This window comes from Canis aureus, chromosome 8 (genome assembly GCF_053574225.1).
Source record: "Canis aureus isolate CA01 chromosome 8, VMU_Caureus_v.1.0, whole genome shotgun sequence".
NCBI classification, from domain to species: domain Eukaryota; kingdom Metazoa; phylum Chordata; class Mammalia; order Carnivora; family Canidae; genus Canis; species Canis aureus.
In genome coordinates this window covers 22220978-22236637 of record NC_135618.1, presented here as the reverse complement: position 1 = coordinate 22236637, position 15660 = coordinate 22220978, and the positions used below count along the sequence as shown (strand labels likewise).

General features: G+C 46.9%; 1 protein-coding gene across 1 annotated transcript in view; it reads left to right on the top strand.

Annotated features, from left to right (window-relative positions):
• Nucleotides 1-12360: 12360 nt before the first annotated feature.
• Nucleotides 12361-15660, top strand: part of BCAR3 (BCAR3 adaptor protein, NSP family member) — a 155526-nt gene continuing 152226 nt past the window's right edge. The window contains exon 1 of the mRNA XM_077905480.1: nucleotides 12361-12467. The gene's annotated coding sequence lies outside the window, so the exon portion shown is untranslated. The remainder of the gene's footprint in view (nucleotides 12468-15660) is intronic.

The following is a 15660-nucleotide window of genomic DNA, read 5'->3' as shown; positions in this document are numbered from 1 at the left end:
CCACCACATCTCAAGTCTAGGTCTCTCAAGGCTGTTGTTTCAGAAGCTCTTTTCATCCTGCGTGTGCTAAACTCCATTTCAGGACATACAGGGCGGAGTACATAATACGTGAGGCTCAGTGCAAAATGAAAATATGGGCCCCTGGTTCAGAAGTCACTAAGAATCGTCAAATGGTGACAGCAGAGCATTAGACGAAGCCTGGGGTCCCCCTGAACTCCGAGCCTGGTACCATCACATCCGTGAAGCTGGCCCTGCCTGGGCCTAAGAGGCTAAATTTCTATTGGCAAGGTTATCTGAGTCGAAGGTTACACAGTATACATGTTTAGTCATTTTTTCTTAATTTTTAGAAGACCATAACACTGTATTAAAAGATCCAAGTGTAAACATTTTAGTCATTACTGGATGTATAAAAATATACAGGACACCAAACCTGTACCTAGATATGCATCTAGGTGTGTCGCTTGGTAACACATAACTGTCTTTGATGGCTGCATAACATAGACCTAATTTTCCCTCAGCCTCTCAGAGGGTCCTCTGTGGCTCTGAAAGCACCTGTCCCAACTGGAGTGGGCATCACCTAAGGATGTGCCAGCTGTCACATAGCCATGCTGATCAGAAGGAACCAGTTCCCAGGAGAAGGAAAGTTCAGCAGTTGTAGAGCTGGAAACCCAGGAACTAGACCTGGGAGCTTACCACGTATGACGAGGCGAGGAAGAAAGAAGTCCAGTGGTTGACAGGCAGGTCAAGGTTGGGATTGCAGGTTAGAGACAGTGGCACATCTAGACTCACCCGTCTCCTGAATGGAGGTCAGGGAGCCATGTCACCCCCAGAGCAATGAGCCTAAGCCCACCTCCCCCATCCCTCTCCACCCCCTGCCCCATTCTCCTATGGGTCCTATTATCTGGTACTGGCTCCAAGGTTAACCTGTGTAGACTTGAACCCACCCAGTGCCCCCTCGGCTGGTGGGTGATGGAGCTGTACTTAGCCCTCCCTCTGCTGTTGGTCTCAGTGCCAAGGATGAGCTGAGCTGGGAAGGAATGTGCTGAGGCTGAGCAGACCTGGCCGCAGGTCAGAGATGAGTCTCTGCCTGGCACCAGCACCTTCCATGGCCGCTGAGGGCTTCTCTGACAGCATGCCTGTGAGGTCCATCACCAGAGGGCTGGGCAGGCCAGGGCAGACCGGCGGCCAAGCCCAGGAAAGCCAGATGGAAGATGCTGGTGGGGAAAGCGTCAGTTGTGGGAGCATTTATTTGTAGCCATACAGAAGCTGTCCTAGGTCAGGCCAGGGGGTCCAGGGTTAGGGCTAGAGTTGCCAGATAAAATATCTTATGTAATCCTCACACTAAAACATTATTTGGCATTTATCTGAAACTCAAATTTAACCAATATCCTGTATTTTTATTTGGTCAATCTAGCAACCTTAGTTATGACCCTGCAGGTCTATACAGGTTAACCTCAGAGCCAGTGTGGCTAAGGAGGCAGGGACCAGGGCTCTAGAACCTGACTGCCAATTTGCTTAGCCTCCCTGTGCCTCCAGTTCCTCAGCCATAAAGTGGAATAACATTCTTACCACGGTTCTGTGAAGTGCTTAGAGCAGAACACAGGGCACATAGAAGCACTCAATGAAAGTTAACCCTTATTATTTTTTATTTATATAGCTTTGCTCGTTTTGCCTCCTCTTCCTGGAATTTTGTTCCCTCCTATTATCATCTGGAAAAAATCCTTTCATCCTTTAAGATCCAGTTAAGAAGCTGTAGTCTCTGTGAGATCTTCCTGGGCTTCCTCAGGCCCCATTAATTACTGTCTCCTCATCCATTCCCCCATAATTATTGCTTTATGTTCTTTATTCACACTATCATATTATACTAGGGAATCACACATATTCTATCTACATACGTGACCTGCCTAAGGGCACCTACCTTTTTGGAGAACTTAATATAATGCCTGGTATGGGGTGCCTGGGTGGCTCAGTTGGTTGAGCATCCAACTCTTGATTTTGGCTCAGTCGTGATCTCGTGGGATCAAGTACTGCATTGGGCTCCATGCTCTGCGCAGAGTCTGCTTGTCCCTCTCCCTCTTCCCATTTGCACTCTCAATCTCTCAAACAAACAAACAAACAAAATCTTTTAAAATATGTATATATAATGCCTGGCATGTTTTGTAGTTAAATTCCTCATTACTATTCCCCATTCCATAAAATTGAATGTTCAATCTATTAGTTTAGAATTGATTTCTTTCCCTTTTTTTTTTTTTAAGATTTTATTTATTTGAGAAAGAAAGAGCAAGAGAGTGCAAGTGGGGAGGGGCAGAGGGAGAGAGAAAAAGCAGACTCCTCACTGAGCAGGGAACCTCACATAGGGCTCAATCCCAGAACTCTGGGATCATGACCCGGGTTGAAGGCAGAGGCTTAACTGAATAAACCACCTAAGGTGCCCCTGATTTTTTTCTTAATTTAGTAATTGTACTATTAATTAGTTCTTCTTCCCACCCCTTCCTACTACTCTCCCTGTTTTCTTTCTCCTAGATTCTTCAAAGTTTCATCACGCGGTCAGTGTGCAATGACTAGCCTGGATGGATTGTTTTGCATTCCGAATGCCTTATTTGGGAATTAATGCTCACCACCCACACATAGACATGGCCCTTAATTCTGGTGGGAGGAATGTTCTTCCTCTGCTCTGCCTACAGAATCCATAGGAAGGCTGCCAAGTGCTGTGCTTTGAGTAGATGAGTCCAAGTCCTGTAAAGGAGTTTGGCTCCTATCAGCAGATGCTAGGAGCTTGTCTGGTAGTTCCCGGCCAAGGAACATATAGCTACCTTGGACCCAGGACCACTTTATCCAATAAATGGATAAATGAGCCTCCTACAGCCCTATAAAAAATTTTAAGACTTGAAAAATTATACAAACTTTTCAAAATAAGAAAAGGAAACTTGTGAAATCAAAATTGATTAAGTAAACACCTATGAAATGTAGCATGACTCCAGCTAGTCAACTGCATCTGAACCCACCTCTTACCTGGTTAAATATGTTTCATGTGAGATGAGAGAACATTGTAGTAATTTTTGATACGGAATGTGATCTCCAGAAGTAAAAAGTGCCTGAGGCTTAGGAGAGACTCAAAATGACCTCGTGCTGCCTGCTAGGTCAGCGCTCCTGGCTTTAAGAGGCATGGACTTGGGGCAGCCCGGGTGGCTCAACAGTTTAGCGCCGCCTTCAGCCCAGGGCCTGAGCCTAGAAACCTGGGATGGAGTCCTGCGTCGGGCTCCCTGCATGGAGCCTGCTTCTCCCTCTGCCTGTGTCTTTGCCTCTCTCTCTGTATCTCTTACGAATAAGTAAATAAAATCTTTAAAAAATCATACGTATAAAAGGGTTTCTGCAAAGTATAAAGCAACATATCACAGAAATATTTTTAGTAAATATTTCTTTAAAAAAAAAAAGAGGCATGGACTTGAGGAGAAAGAGAAGAGGGCCCTTATCTGGACAGATTAGGATATCATACGGGGTGGCAGCAAAATTATCCTGCAGGGCAGGCTTCCTGCACAACAGAACATTTCTGTAGAATGTTTTGGCATTGGACGCTGTGGCCTCAGGCAAGGGTGTCCAGGTCCAGATCACTTCTGACCAAGCCAGAGAGTGTTCTAGAAGCTCAGACCACCAAACCTGGAATTCCCATGTTTTTATTTCATCAACAAATACTTGTGGAGCCCTGTCCCTGTGAATGGGACAGGTACAGTGCCTGCCCTCAGGAAGCTATAGTCTGGTTATAAAAACAGACCTTCAGGGCAGCCCAGGTGGCTCAGAGGTTTAGCGCTGCGTTCGGCCCAGGGCCTGATCCTGCAGACTCGGGATCGAGTCCCACTTCAGGCTCCCTGCATGGAGCCTGCTTCTCCCTCTGCCTGTGTCTCTGCCTCTCTTTCTCTCTCTTTCTCTCTTTGTCTCTCATGAATTAAAAAAAAAAAAATCTTTAAAAACAGACCTTCAGGGCAGCCCCGGTGGTGCAGCGGTTTGGCGCTGCCTGCAGCCTGGGGCGTGATCCTGGAGACCCGGGATCGAATCCCCACATCGGGCTCCCTGCATGGCTGCTTCTCCCTCTGCCTGTGTCTCTGCCTCTCTCGGTGTGTCTATGAATGAATAAATAAAATCTTAAAAAAAAAACAACTACTTCTGAGATGCCTACTAATACTTCTGTCTAGTTGGTATTCAGCAGTTAAAAAATGTTAAAAAAAAAAAAAAACAGACCTTCAGAAAGGATGAATACCCACCATTTGCTTCGACATGGATGGAACTGGAGGGTATTATGCTGAGTGAAATAAGTCAGTCAGAGAAAGACAATTATCATATGGTTTCACTCCTATGTGGAATATAAGAAACAGTGAAAGGGACCATAAGGGAAGGAAGGGAAACTGAGTGGGAAAAAATTAGAGAGGAAGACAAACCATGAGAGATTCCTGACTCTGGGAAACAAAGGGTGGGGGGATGGGGTGACTGGGTGACAGGCATTAAGGAGGCCACTTGATGGGATGGGACTGGGTGTTATACTATATATTCGCAAATTGAATTTAATAAAATATTTTTTAAAACAGACCTTGAGCAGCTAACTGCCACAGGAAGGAAGGTCACAGGGAGGGAGCTGTGGGTGTTTGGCAGAAAGGCTTATCTGAGGGTCGGGGACTTTCCAGAATAATTGGCATTTAAGTCGTGATAACTGGTGGCTGAGGAGGAGTGAGCTGGGTGGAAAGCCTTCCATACCACCCCTGTGCTGCCCTAAACCTGGTACTGGGGTGCCAGGGTTGGGCATCCTGTGTGTGCCCACTCTTCTGAAGCCCCTCCAGATTGGCCCAGTCATAACTCTGAACCCCTGCATTGGCTTCCTGATTTGCCCTGAGTTCTGCTGGAATCACACACAGCTGGCTCTGCCTGTTTCACTGGGGCCCTCCCCCGCTTGGTATCCCAGCCTCTGTGCATGATGGTTGGCTCCTGGGTGGCCCATATAAAGCTGTTAGGCTACCACCACATGTTTACAAGCATCACCCCTGCCCCAGAACACCATGCCCCTGCCTACCCCATCTGACCTCCTCAGAGGTCAGCCCAGGCCAGATCACAACCTTGTGTACCTCCTCTTTGGCCTCTCTGCAGGAGCCACCCTTTTGCATTCCCACCACTTCCCTCTGGCTCATTCCTAAGGTTCAACCATACGTGAGGCAGATCCTCCAGGAATCCTGTGTGTCATAGAGCATTGTTTCCCAAACTAGAGCATCCAGTGAACCCTAAAGATATATCCGTGCACCCCAGTTTGAGGAACACTACGCTGGAAGATACATGCAGGCACCCCTAGATGACATGTGACAAACACAAATGTGTACCTGAATCCATGCTGGCATTTAGTTGTCAGGTGGTCAATCACATGTTACAAAACGTTTATTTTTTTAAGTTAGCATCAAAATGAATAAAAAATAATTCTTACAGAGAATTATTCAAAGGGGTTTTAGACCCCACTTTGAAACATATAGCCTCAGGGTATAGAAAACACCACACCTTTCTGGGCCTCAAGTATTCCCATCTCAGAAATGGGTTTACACTGCCCACATCTTACACACCTCCCAAATACTCTATCAATTATATGATGTCCATAAAACACTTGCTTTTTAAGGGAAGGGACAGACATGTTACAGAAGTAGCAGGAGGAGCTCACACAGGCCAGGAGGGTGGAGTGCAGAGCCTGGAAGACACACCTGCACACTGGGGGGGGGGGGGGGGGGTTGGATGACAAGGATGGCTTGTCACCTAGGTGGTGGCACGGGACTGAGCCAGGGCCCTGGGCCTGTCATTGGTGCATGAGTGAGCTGCCAGGTGGGACCTGAGCTCATAGGCCTCCAGGAAGTCATCTCCTCCTCTGCCCTTATTGGGGGAGGGCTGTCCTCTCCCTATAAAACACTTTCAACTCCACCTGAAGATACCAGGTAATTACTAATGTGTTATTATTATTTGTCTTTGTCCTGTCTGCCAGCTGACAGAGGCAGCCACCCTGTCCACCTCAGTAATCTCCAGCTTTCCCCTCTAATAGAGACCCAGCTCCATTTCCTGTAGAAATTTTCAGGCGAAAACCCACCGGTTCTACTCCTCCCAGATGGGATTTTTTTTTTTTTAAGATTTATTTATTTATTCATGAGAAAGGCAGAGACACAGGCAGAGGGAGAAGCAGGCTCCTCACAGGGAGCCCAATGTGGGACTCGATCCCGGATCCTGGGATCATGACCTGAGCCAAAGGCAGGCACCCAAGATAGGATTTTGGTTTTAAGCTCTGCTTTTCTGTTAACTTGTCTGTGTGGCCTAATGCTTGAAAGAAAAAATAAACATTATCTGAGTAATGTTGGCAATTAGTTGCGAGAAAGGCACAACATTGTTGGGACACCTGGGTGGCTCAGTGGTTGAGCAACTGCCTTTGGCTCAGGTCCTGGGATCGAGTCCCACATTGGGCTCCCCACAGGGAGCCTGCTTCTCCCTCTGCCTGTGTCTCTGCCTCTCTCTGTGTCTCTCATGAATAAATAAATAAAATCTTTTTTTAAAAAAAGAAATTTGAATATCTCCATTTTAGATTCCTTAGAACCATAAATTGCTTTTCTGGGGCAGCCCCGGTGGCGCAGTGGTTTAGCGCCGCCTGCAGCCCGGGGTGTGATCCTGGAGACCCTGGATTGAGTCCCACGTCAGGCTCTCTGTATGATGCCTACTTCTCCCTCTGCCTGTGTCTCTGCCTCTCTCTCTCTCTGTCTCTAAGAATAAATAAATAAAATCTTTAAAAAAAAAAAAGAAAGAAAACCCTCTTTCTTAAAAATAAATAAATAAATAAATTGCTTTATTTAAGACCATCACATAGTGGTGGTCTTTAGCCTTCAGTTCTTCCGAGATGCTTCATAGGAGAGAATCAACCTCTGATGAACTTGAGTCTCCTTGTCTCTCTGGTAGAAATCCCCTTTATAAACACAGCGGGGGAAAAAAATAAAATAAAATAAACACAGCGGGAATCTAGGGTTTTCATCTCACCCAAAACCCTCCTCCAAATGGGAAGTTGGGTGAGTCTGGCTAACTGCGCTGGCGGGGACCCTGCAGGGCCATTGCAGGTAGGGGGAGTATCTCATTTGGTGCCTGGATCCTTGGAGACTTTTTTAAAACCAGCCTAGAACCTAGAGTCTAGTCAAGATCATATTCCCAAACTCCTTTCCCACGAAGACCTGGTAAAATGCTGCAGCGGTCTCAGTTTCATTTATGTGCTGCTTTTCAGGGGCCTCGCATCCTTACCCCAGGGACGGAAGGTTTGGGGTGCAGCGCAAGCACTTCTCCCTCTGCAGCTACCGCTTGGGTGTATAGCGCATGTTTGTCTCGAGGGGGTCTTGTTGCTGGGGGTCAGACAGAGGGGGAGCCCGGCCGGGCAGCGCCAGTCTGTATCCAGAGATTCTGGAGCTGTTGCCCAAGGAGCAGTCAGACAGGAGGGGAAGGGAGGCCTCTTTATTTCCTCATGGACATTTGCTGGGGTCCAAGGTCTTGCAGCAGATGATGTGGCTGAAGGACAGTGGAGGCTCCTGGGGGTGGAGGGAGCAAGAGGAGGTCCGGAGGGGGACATGGGCAGCCTGGCCATCACAAGGGCCCTGGCTCAGGAGACACTCTTCTAGCTCCACGGCCACTGCCCAAGTCGCTCTGTTCAGTGGTCTTCCCATCAGGTCTTCCTTTCCAGTCCTCCTCGGCTGCCCACTCGCACCTCTCAGCACCGATTCTTCTGTCCCCAGGGCTTCACGGGCAAGCACCCCTGGAACCAGGCTCATAGTTTAGGAACAGGTCCTACCCCGAGGGCCCTTCCCCAGGCCATCCCCACCACCCCCCCCCCCAACTAATTTTGGCTTCCCACTGTGAAGCTGGTTCTGTGACCTTCTTTCTTTTCCAGAAATATGCTAATTGGTTTTCTTCTCTTGTCTCTTTCTCCCACTTCCTGGAGGGTAGCTACCTTGGGACCTGCTGACATTAGGAAGAAGCTACCTGCCAGGTGTTTTGTGGGCTTGACAGGTGTGCCCGCAGGCCCACCCCTGGGGCTCTGGTGTCACAGTCCTCCATGCCTACCTGGCCAGAAGAGGTGGGGTGGGTGGGGGCCTACCTCCCGGCCTCCTGAAGCCGCAGCCTTGGAGCACTGGGCCCCCACCCCCTGCTCCCCTGGGGCCCAGGGTGTTACCCCCGAGAGGGCTGTTTGTGAAGAGACCTGGAAGTTAATACCGCCTACACTTGACCTGAGGAGTAGAGTGTGGGTTTTGGAACTTCTTGGGGAAGCGTTGGGTCATTCGCTGTGTCAAAGGGAGAGAAAATTGCTTGGATTCAAGTAGCGATGTTTTAATATCTGCTCTTTATTTATGTAAGACACCGGCTTCCCACTGTTGTCATCTTGTTTTGAACATGTTTTTATAGCAGAGTGCCTGACCTCACACCTCCTTACTTTCTCACTTCCCCACCACCCCCGCCCTCTCTGCAATAAAAGAGGCCCATCAGAGGACCAAGCAGGCCCAGAGGCTTTTCCGGGGCATGGAAGTGATATTGTACCTCTCCAGATTTTGAAGAAAACAGAATAGATTTAGATTTATGGAAAAGTTACAAAGATAGAATGGAATTCCCATATACCCCTCACCTGGTTTCCTCTGTTAACATCTGACATCACTAGCGGACATCTGTCATGCCAAGAAACCAAACTGGTACATTATTATTAAGTAAATTCCACCTTTTATGCAGATTTCACTAGTTTTCCTCCTACAAAGCCCTTTCTGTTCTAGAACCCCACCCCCACCCCCCTGAGGATACCACATTGTATTTACTTGTCCTTAGTCTCCTCTGGCCTGTGAAAGTTTCTGACTTCCCTTGTTTAAAAAATTTGGGCACTTTTGAGAAATACCACTCAGGTATTTTTTGGAATGTCCCCCAATCTGCATTTGCCTGATGCTTTTGCCATGGTTGGACTAAGGTTATAAGTTTGGGGAAGGAAGACCACAGAAGTGAAGTACCATTCTCATCATGATATGTCAAGAGTACACATCACCAACATAACTCATCACTGATGTGAACTGTCATATCACTGTCCCCTCTTTCCATACTGCACTCTGGAAAATAAGCCCACTCTCAGGGGAGGTGGAGGAAAAAGCTAAGCTCCACCTGTGAAGGAGGGAGATCACTTAAATTATTTGGAGAGATCCCAGAGATGTTTTTGATTTTGTTTTTTTTGTTTTTTTGTTTTTAAGATTTTATTTATTCATTAGAAACTCAGAGAGAGAGAGGCAGAGACACAGGCAGAGGGAGAAGCAGACTCCCTGCAGGGAGCCTAATGTGGGACTCTATCCTAGGACCCCAGGATCATGCCCTGAGCCCAAGGCAGAGGCTCAACTACTGAGCCACCCAAGTGCTCCCCAGAGATGTTTTTAAAGGAAGCCAGAAGTACCCTCGAACACTTACTAGAAGGCCGGTGGTACTTGATGCATGGATTTTGCAGGGCTGGTGTCACAGAGACTGTTTAGCAACTGTTCATAAGTCCAAAAATGTGTATTAGACTGAAAGGCTATTTTCATGCAAGCTGATGGACCCCTATTTCCCTATTTTAGGACCAAGGGTCTCATTTCCCCAGATCCTAGGAGTGGTGGCTTCTCCCAGACATTGCTTGCCTCTGAAGAGAACCACCTACCCACGGGGTCCCCCACATCCATGACTGGTTAATACAGGTGCTGGGGTCTGGCTCCCTGGCCTCAGTGGTAGTTCTGAAAGGCCGTGCCAGCATCAGGGCTCCTGGATAGGCTGAGGCCTCTGTGACAACCACGTCTCAGTTCATCTCTCCCCCTGCCGGGTGCTGAAGGCCTGTTGCAGTAATTAAGACTGAATCTAGACCCCAGGCATTGCAGACGAGGATTACATGCAATTCAATGATATCTTTGCGCTCCCACTGTCTGCTCAGTGCTAGGAACCAATGAAGCAGCGATCACAAGTGTAATGAGAATGAGAAGGAAAGTTTGAAGTGTTGTCGGGGGAGTTCACTTAGAGGGCATCAATGAAGGCCTCTCTGTGAGGATATGTTTCAGCTGAGATGGGAGGGACGAGCTGGAGGGAACCACGTGTATGGGAGGCAGGGAGGCTGGGAGGTGGAAGGTTTCCTGGAGAAAAGCTCACCAGGCAGAGAGAACAGTATGCACGTCAAAAACAAACCAGTGTCAAGAGAGACATCTGGAAGAACTGAAAGAAGGCCAGGATGTCTGGAACTGAGTGGTATATATATATATATATATATATATATATATATATATATATAAAGAAAAGTTTGTTTCCTGGAAAAAATCACATGATAATTTAGTCATGTGGAATAGTTCTACTTCCTTAAAATGAGCTTGTTCTATAGACTTTAACACATAAAGTTCAGTGATATTTTAATAATAAATTTACAGCTCAGATATTCTGCTAAACTTATGTAAAACATACCTAAAGCTCAAGTGTTTCAAAAATTAAATGCTAAGCCCAAAAATGTGTATTAGACTGAAAGACTATTTCCGTGCAAGCTGATGCACCCCTTTTTCCCTATTTTAGGACCAAGGGTCTCATTTCCCCAGATCCTAGGAGTGGTGGCTTCTCCCAGACATTGCTTGCCTCTGAAGAGAACTACCTTCCCACGGGGTCCCCCACATCCATGACTGGTTAATACAGGTGCTGCAGTCTGGCTCCCTGGCGTCAGTGGTAGACAGTTCTAAAAGGCCGTGCCAGCGTCAGGGCTCCTGGATAGGCTGAGGCCTCTGTGACAACCACGTCTCAGTTTCTCTCTCCCCCTGTCCAATCCCACCTCTCTTATAACCCTGCAGGCATCATTTCTGAGAGAATTCTCCAATAAACTACCTGTATGCAAATCTCTGCTTTTGAAGCTGTTTTTTGGGGAAGTTGACCTATAACAGATCTATACCGTTGGTTAGATAGGGCTGCTAATGCAAATTACCATAAACTGAGTGGCTTAAAACAGTAGAAATTTATTCTCTCTCATTTCTGGAGGCCAGAAGTTCACAATCTAGGTGTCAGCAGGGCCACACTCCCTACAGAGGCTCTTGGGGAGAATCTTTTCTTTTGCTTCTGGTGGCTGCCTGACTCCAGTCTCTACCTCCGTCTTCACATGCCTATCTACCCATGTCTATTTAGCTCTTTTCTCCTCTTCTAAGGACTTAGCATTGGTTTCAGGGCCCACACTAATCCAGGATAGGCACCTCTTGAGATCCATAACTTAATTACATCTACAAAGACCCTTTTTCCAAATAATGATAATATCTAAAGGTTCTGGGTGGGCACAACTTTTGGGAGACCACACTCAAACCACTACACACACTCAAATATTAAAAATGTTATACCCTAGGATGGGAACTTATCTATAGATTATTTAAATTTTCTTCTTTGTACTTTTTTATTTCAAATTTTATACAGTGAATGTGTATTACTTTTGCAAGAGTAATTGTTTCTTAAGTTGGTAGTTTGACCTAGAGTGTACAGTCTGAATTAAAATGTATCTGCTGGGGATCCCTGGGTGGCGCAGCGGTTTGGCGCCTGCCTTTGGCCCAGGGCGCGATCCTGGAGACCCGGGATCGAATCCCACGTCGGGCTTCCGGTGCATGGAGCCTGCTTCTCCCTCTGCCTGTGTCTCTGCCTCTCTCTCTCTCTCACTGTGTGCCTATCATAAAAAAAAATAATAATAAAAAAAATAAATAAATAAAATGTATCTGCTCTCTGAATAGAGGGTAAGAGTTGGTGACCACAGATATGCTGAAATACTGTCCCATTATAAAACTCTTAGACTCTGAATTCTTTTTTTTTTTTTTAAGATTTATTTATTTGAGGGAGAGAGAGAGAGAGCACATGAGCAAGGGGGAAGAGCAGAAGGAGAAAATCTCTAGCTGCCTCCTCACTGAGCCCAATGCAAGGCTTGATCTCACATCCCTTAAGATCATAACTTGAGTCAAAATCATGAGTCAGGGGCACCTGGGTGGCTCAGATGGTTGAACATCTGCCTTTGGCTCAGGTTGTGGTCTCCGGGTCCTGGGATCGAGCCCCACATGGGGCTCCCAGCTCAGCGGGGAGTCTGTTTCTCCTTCTCTCTGCCTCCTGGCCCCACTCGTGTGCTCTCTCTCTCTCTCTCTCTCTCTCTCAAATGAATAAATAAAAATCTTAAAAAAAAAAATTGTGAGTCGGATGCCTGGCCAACCATGCCACTCAGGTGCCCCTAGATCCTGAATTCTTAAATGAAGTATAATTTTGAAGACATTGCTAGGCTTACAGGAAGTATGGTGACTAAGTTCTCTTCCAACCTTTTCTCCCCAGAATATGGAAGATGAATCCAAAATTGCATCCAGGAGTAAAAGTCGACCTGTGAATAAGTGTCAGTATGGGAGCCAGTCTGGGCATGGGAGCCTTGGTCCAGTAGTAAGGTAAGGTGGCCACATTGAACCCAAGAAACTCTTAAGGGGCTTAAATGGTCCCAGATTAATAGCATCACTCTGAATCTAGACAGAAACAAATACAAATTATCTACTTGCCTCATCCCCCAAAATAAATTCTTAACAGATTGGAGAATTAAATGTAAAAGCAAAACTTTAAAACTTTTAGAAAAAATACTGGAGAATCTATTTATGAGTTCTGGGGGGGAAAGCATCCTTAAATAAGACATAGTACTAATCCTAAAAGAAAAGATTAATGAATGAAACTACATTAAAATTATTATACCATAGGGACACATGGATGGCTCAGTGGTTGAGAGTCTGCCTTTGGCTCCAGGGGTGATCCTGGGGTTCTAGGATTGAGTCCCACATCAGGCTCCCCAGAGGGAGTCTGCTTCTCCCTCTGTCTGTGTCTCTGCCTCTTTCTCTCTCTGTGTCTCACGAATAAATAAATAAAATCTTTAAAAAAATAAAATTATTACACCATAAAGAAAATTAAAAGACAAACTCCAAACTGGGAGAAATGCATATAATCAACAAAGGATTGGTTTCCAGAATATATAAAGGATTCCTATAAATCTAAAAGAAAAAGACAAACAATCCAAGGGGTTAAATGAGCAAGAGACAAAACAGGCATTTCACACACAGAGAAAAAAAAAAAAACCCACACAAATGTTTGGTAAACACATGGGAAGATTCTCAGCTTCATCAACAAAGGAAATACAGGGCAGGCCAGGCCATTTTAAGAGCATCACAGGCCCAACTTATGCTTATTTTTGGAGGCTTCATCTAATATTTCACATACCATAATGCAACCATATCCCACATTCAGCCCATTTACTCAATATGTATTTTTTGAGTACCTACCAGGTGCCAGGAAATGTTCTGTGCACTTGGAACATATTGGTGAACAATATTCACCAATATTGGTGAACAAGTGTGGTTAAAGTCTCTGCGCTCATGGAGCTTACATCAGGTGGGACGTAGATAGCAAGCATGAAGAGGTAGCTATATGCTGTAGTGTTGCTAGGAGGCAATGAGTGTCATGGGATAGAGAGGAAGAGTCATGTAGGGGGAGAAGAGGGTGGTAGGATAGAAAGCTGGGGGCTGATATTTATTTATTTTTTTTAAAATATTTTTTTAAAGATTTTATTTATTTATTCATGAGAGAGAGAGAGAGAGAGAGAGAGAGAGAGGCACAGATACAGGCAGAGGGAGAAGCAGGCTCCATGCAGGGAGTCTGACGTGGGACTTGATCCCGGGTCTCCAGGATCACACCCTGGGCTGGAGGCAGCGCTAAACTGCTGAGCCACCGGGGCTGCCCTGGGGGCTGGTATTTAAACAAGGTAGGTCTCATAGTGTCTCCCTTGCTCGTCAGTTCCCTTGAGCCCTTCAGGATGTTGCTTTCTGGGGTATTGGCTAATAACAGCTTGGAGGGCTTGCTCCTCTCAGAGATATTTGCGGGTGGGATGTGGGGAGACATTCTTGAGAACACCTCCAGCCCCAGCAGGAGGTACCCTCCAGTACAGAAGGCAGGTCAGGGGTAGGAGAGACACTCCAGTGGAGTATGTGAGGCAGAGGGGACCTTCTATCTCTTTTCTGCCATCCTCTCCTACAGCTCATCCCAGAATAGGGGCCACCTCTCAAAAAATCCATTAGAAAAAACTTTTCAGAGGAGAGTGTCCATCCTCTGCCACTGGAGCTGGGGGGCAGGAGGGGCTTTGGGGTTGCTCATACTGGATAACCAATTATGTAGATGCAGCCTCACCATGCCAGCAGGAAGCATGAAATGTGATGGCTTGATGCTCCTCCTTGGACAAGGAAGAATTGAAGGCAGCTCTCTGAATTCTGCAGGCTCTGCTTACAGGTACAAGTTGGATGGGGGTCTATCTCCTGGGAGTTTCTAAACAATCCAACAAACAAGGTCTCCTGCGGGTATATTGGCCTGTGGTTAGTGTTGGCCAAGTGGAAGCAGCCTAGAAGGTGCTATTGGCCAGTAATGGACACAGACCTCAGAAGACCACTTACGATGAGACCGTTGGGATGACAATTCTTTCCTGTAGGCCCCCAGCCATCAGCAGCTGGCATCTTAACTCAAGGGGCCCCCTACTCTCCTTTCTAGGGCTTCTCTTATGTCTCACTTTGCCTGATATCCCCAAGCACTGTCCGAGCCCCAATGGGATCAATCTCTCGCCCTTGTTAATCATTTTATTGCCACCCAATTGGTTTGCCCAAAGCCCCTTTTGCCCTGGACAGAGAGCCGGCCCTTTTTTCTAGGTCTGCAGGGACAGAGGCCCTGCCGTGAAGTCCCCAGAGGGAGGTAGCCAAGTGGCTTCTTTTTCACACTGGAATGCAACTTCCCTTTCCAATTAGAGACCACACAGGATGAAAAATGTGAGCAAGGCAGCCTTTCCAGCATGAAAACCCACGAGCCTTTACCAGGAAGAGCAATCGGGGGGCCTGCCTTCCAGTCCCACCTGTTTAAAACTCCCAGCCTCCTTCACTGACTATCATGTAGGCCTCATTTTCCTTTACCTGCCCCCAGTCCAAAATTGAGATTCTATCTCTGGGACAGGTTGTTTCTCTGGGCATGTCCACTCCCCACAGTCCACCTCCCAAGGCTTGTTTTCTTTTGGCTTGTGTGGCAGAGAAAGATGTCTCAGGCTTTTGAGACAAAAATAAAATTCAAACAAACTAAAACCAAGCAGGAAATCCACATCCTTTGTTAAAGATAGGCGCTCCTCCCTGGGACCCTGGGCAGGAGGTTAACGAAAGGCCCTCGAAAGCCTGAAAGGGACAAAGGTCTCAGCTACAACAGTGGAGCCATATGCATTCCTGATCCCAGGGCAGGGACCAGGGGCCACCCCACACATCACTTCCTGGCCATGCCGAGGGCCCGGGCCCAGTGGCCTTCCCCTATGGGAATGGAGAAGGTCTGTCACCACCTGAGGTGTCCCTTCACCTCCCTCTTGATGGGGCAGCTGGGCTATGTTTTTCTATTTCCATTCTCCCTGCAAGGTCAACTTTCCAGGCAAATATCTAGCACTCTGCTGAGAGCATCATGTTTCCAGAAGCCCCTTGTTCCCAGGGCCAAGTGAGTGTTCGGTGGGAAACTGTGTTTTTCCAGTCACACGTCGGGGCTGCCCCTGGTCCTGGGGTCTGTTGATTTCTCTCTTCCCTGCCT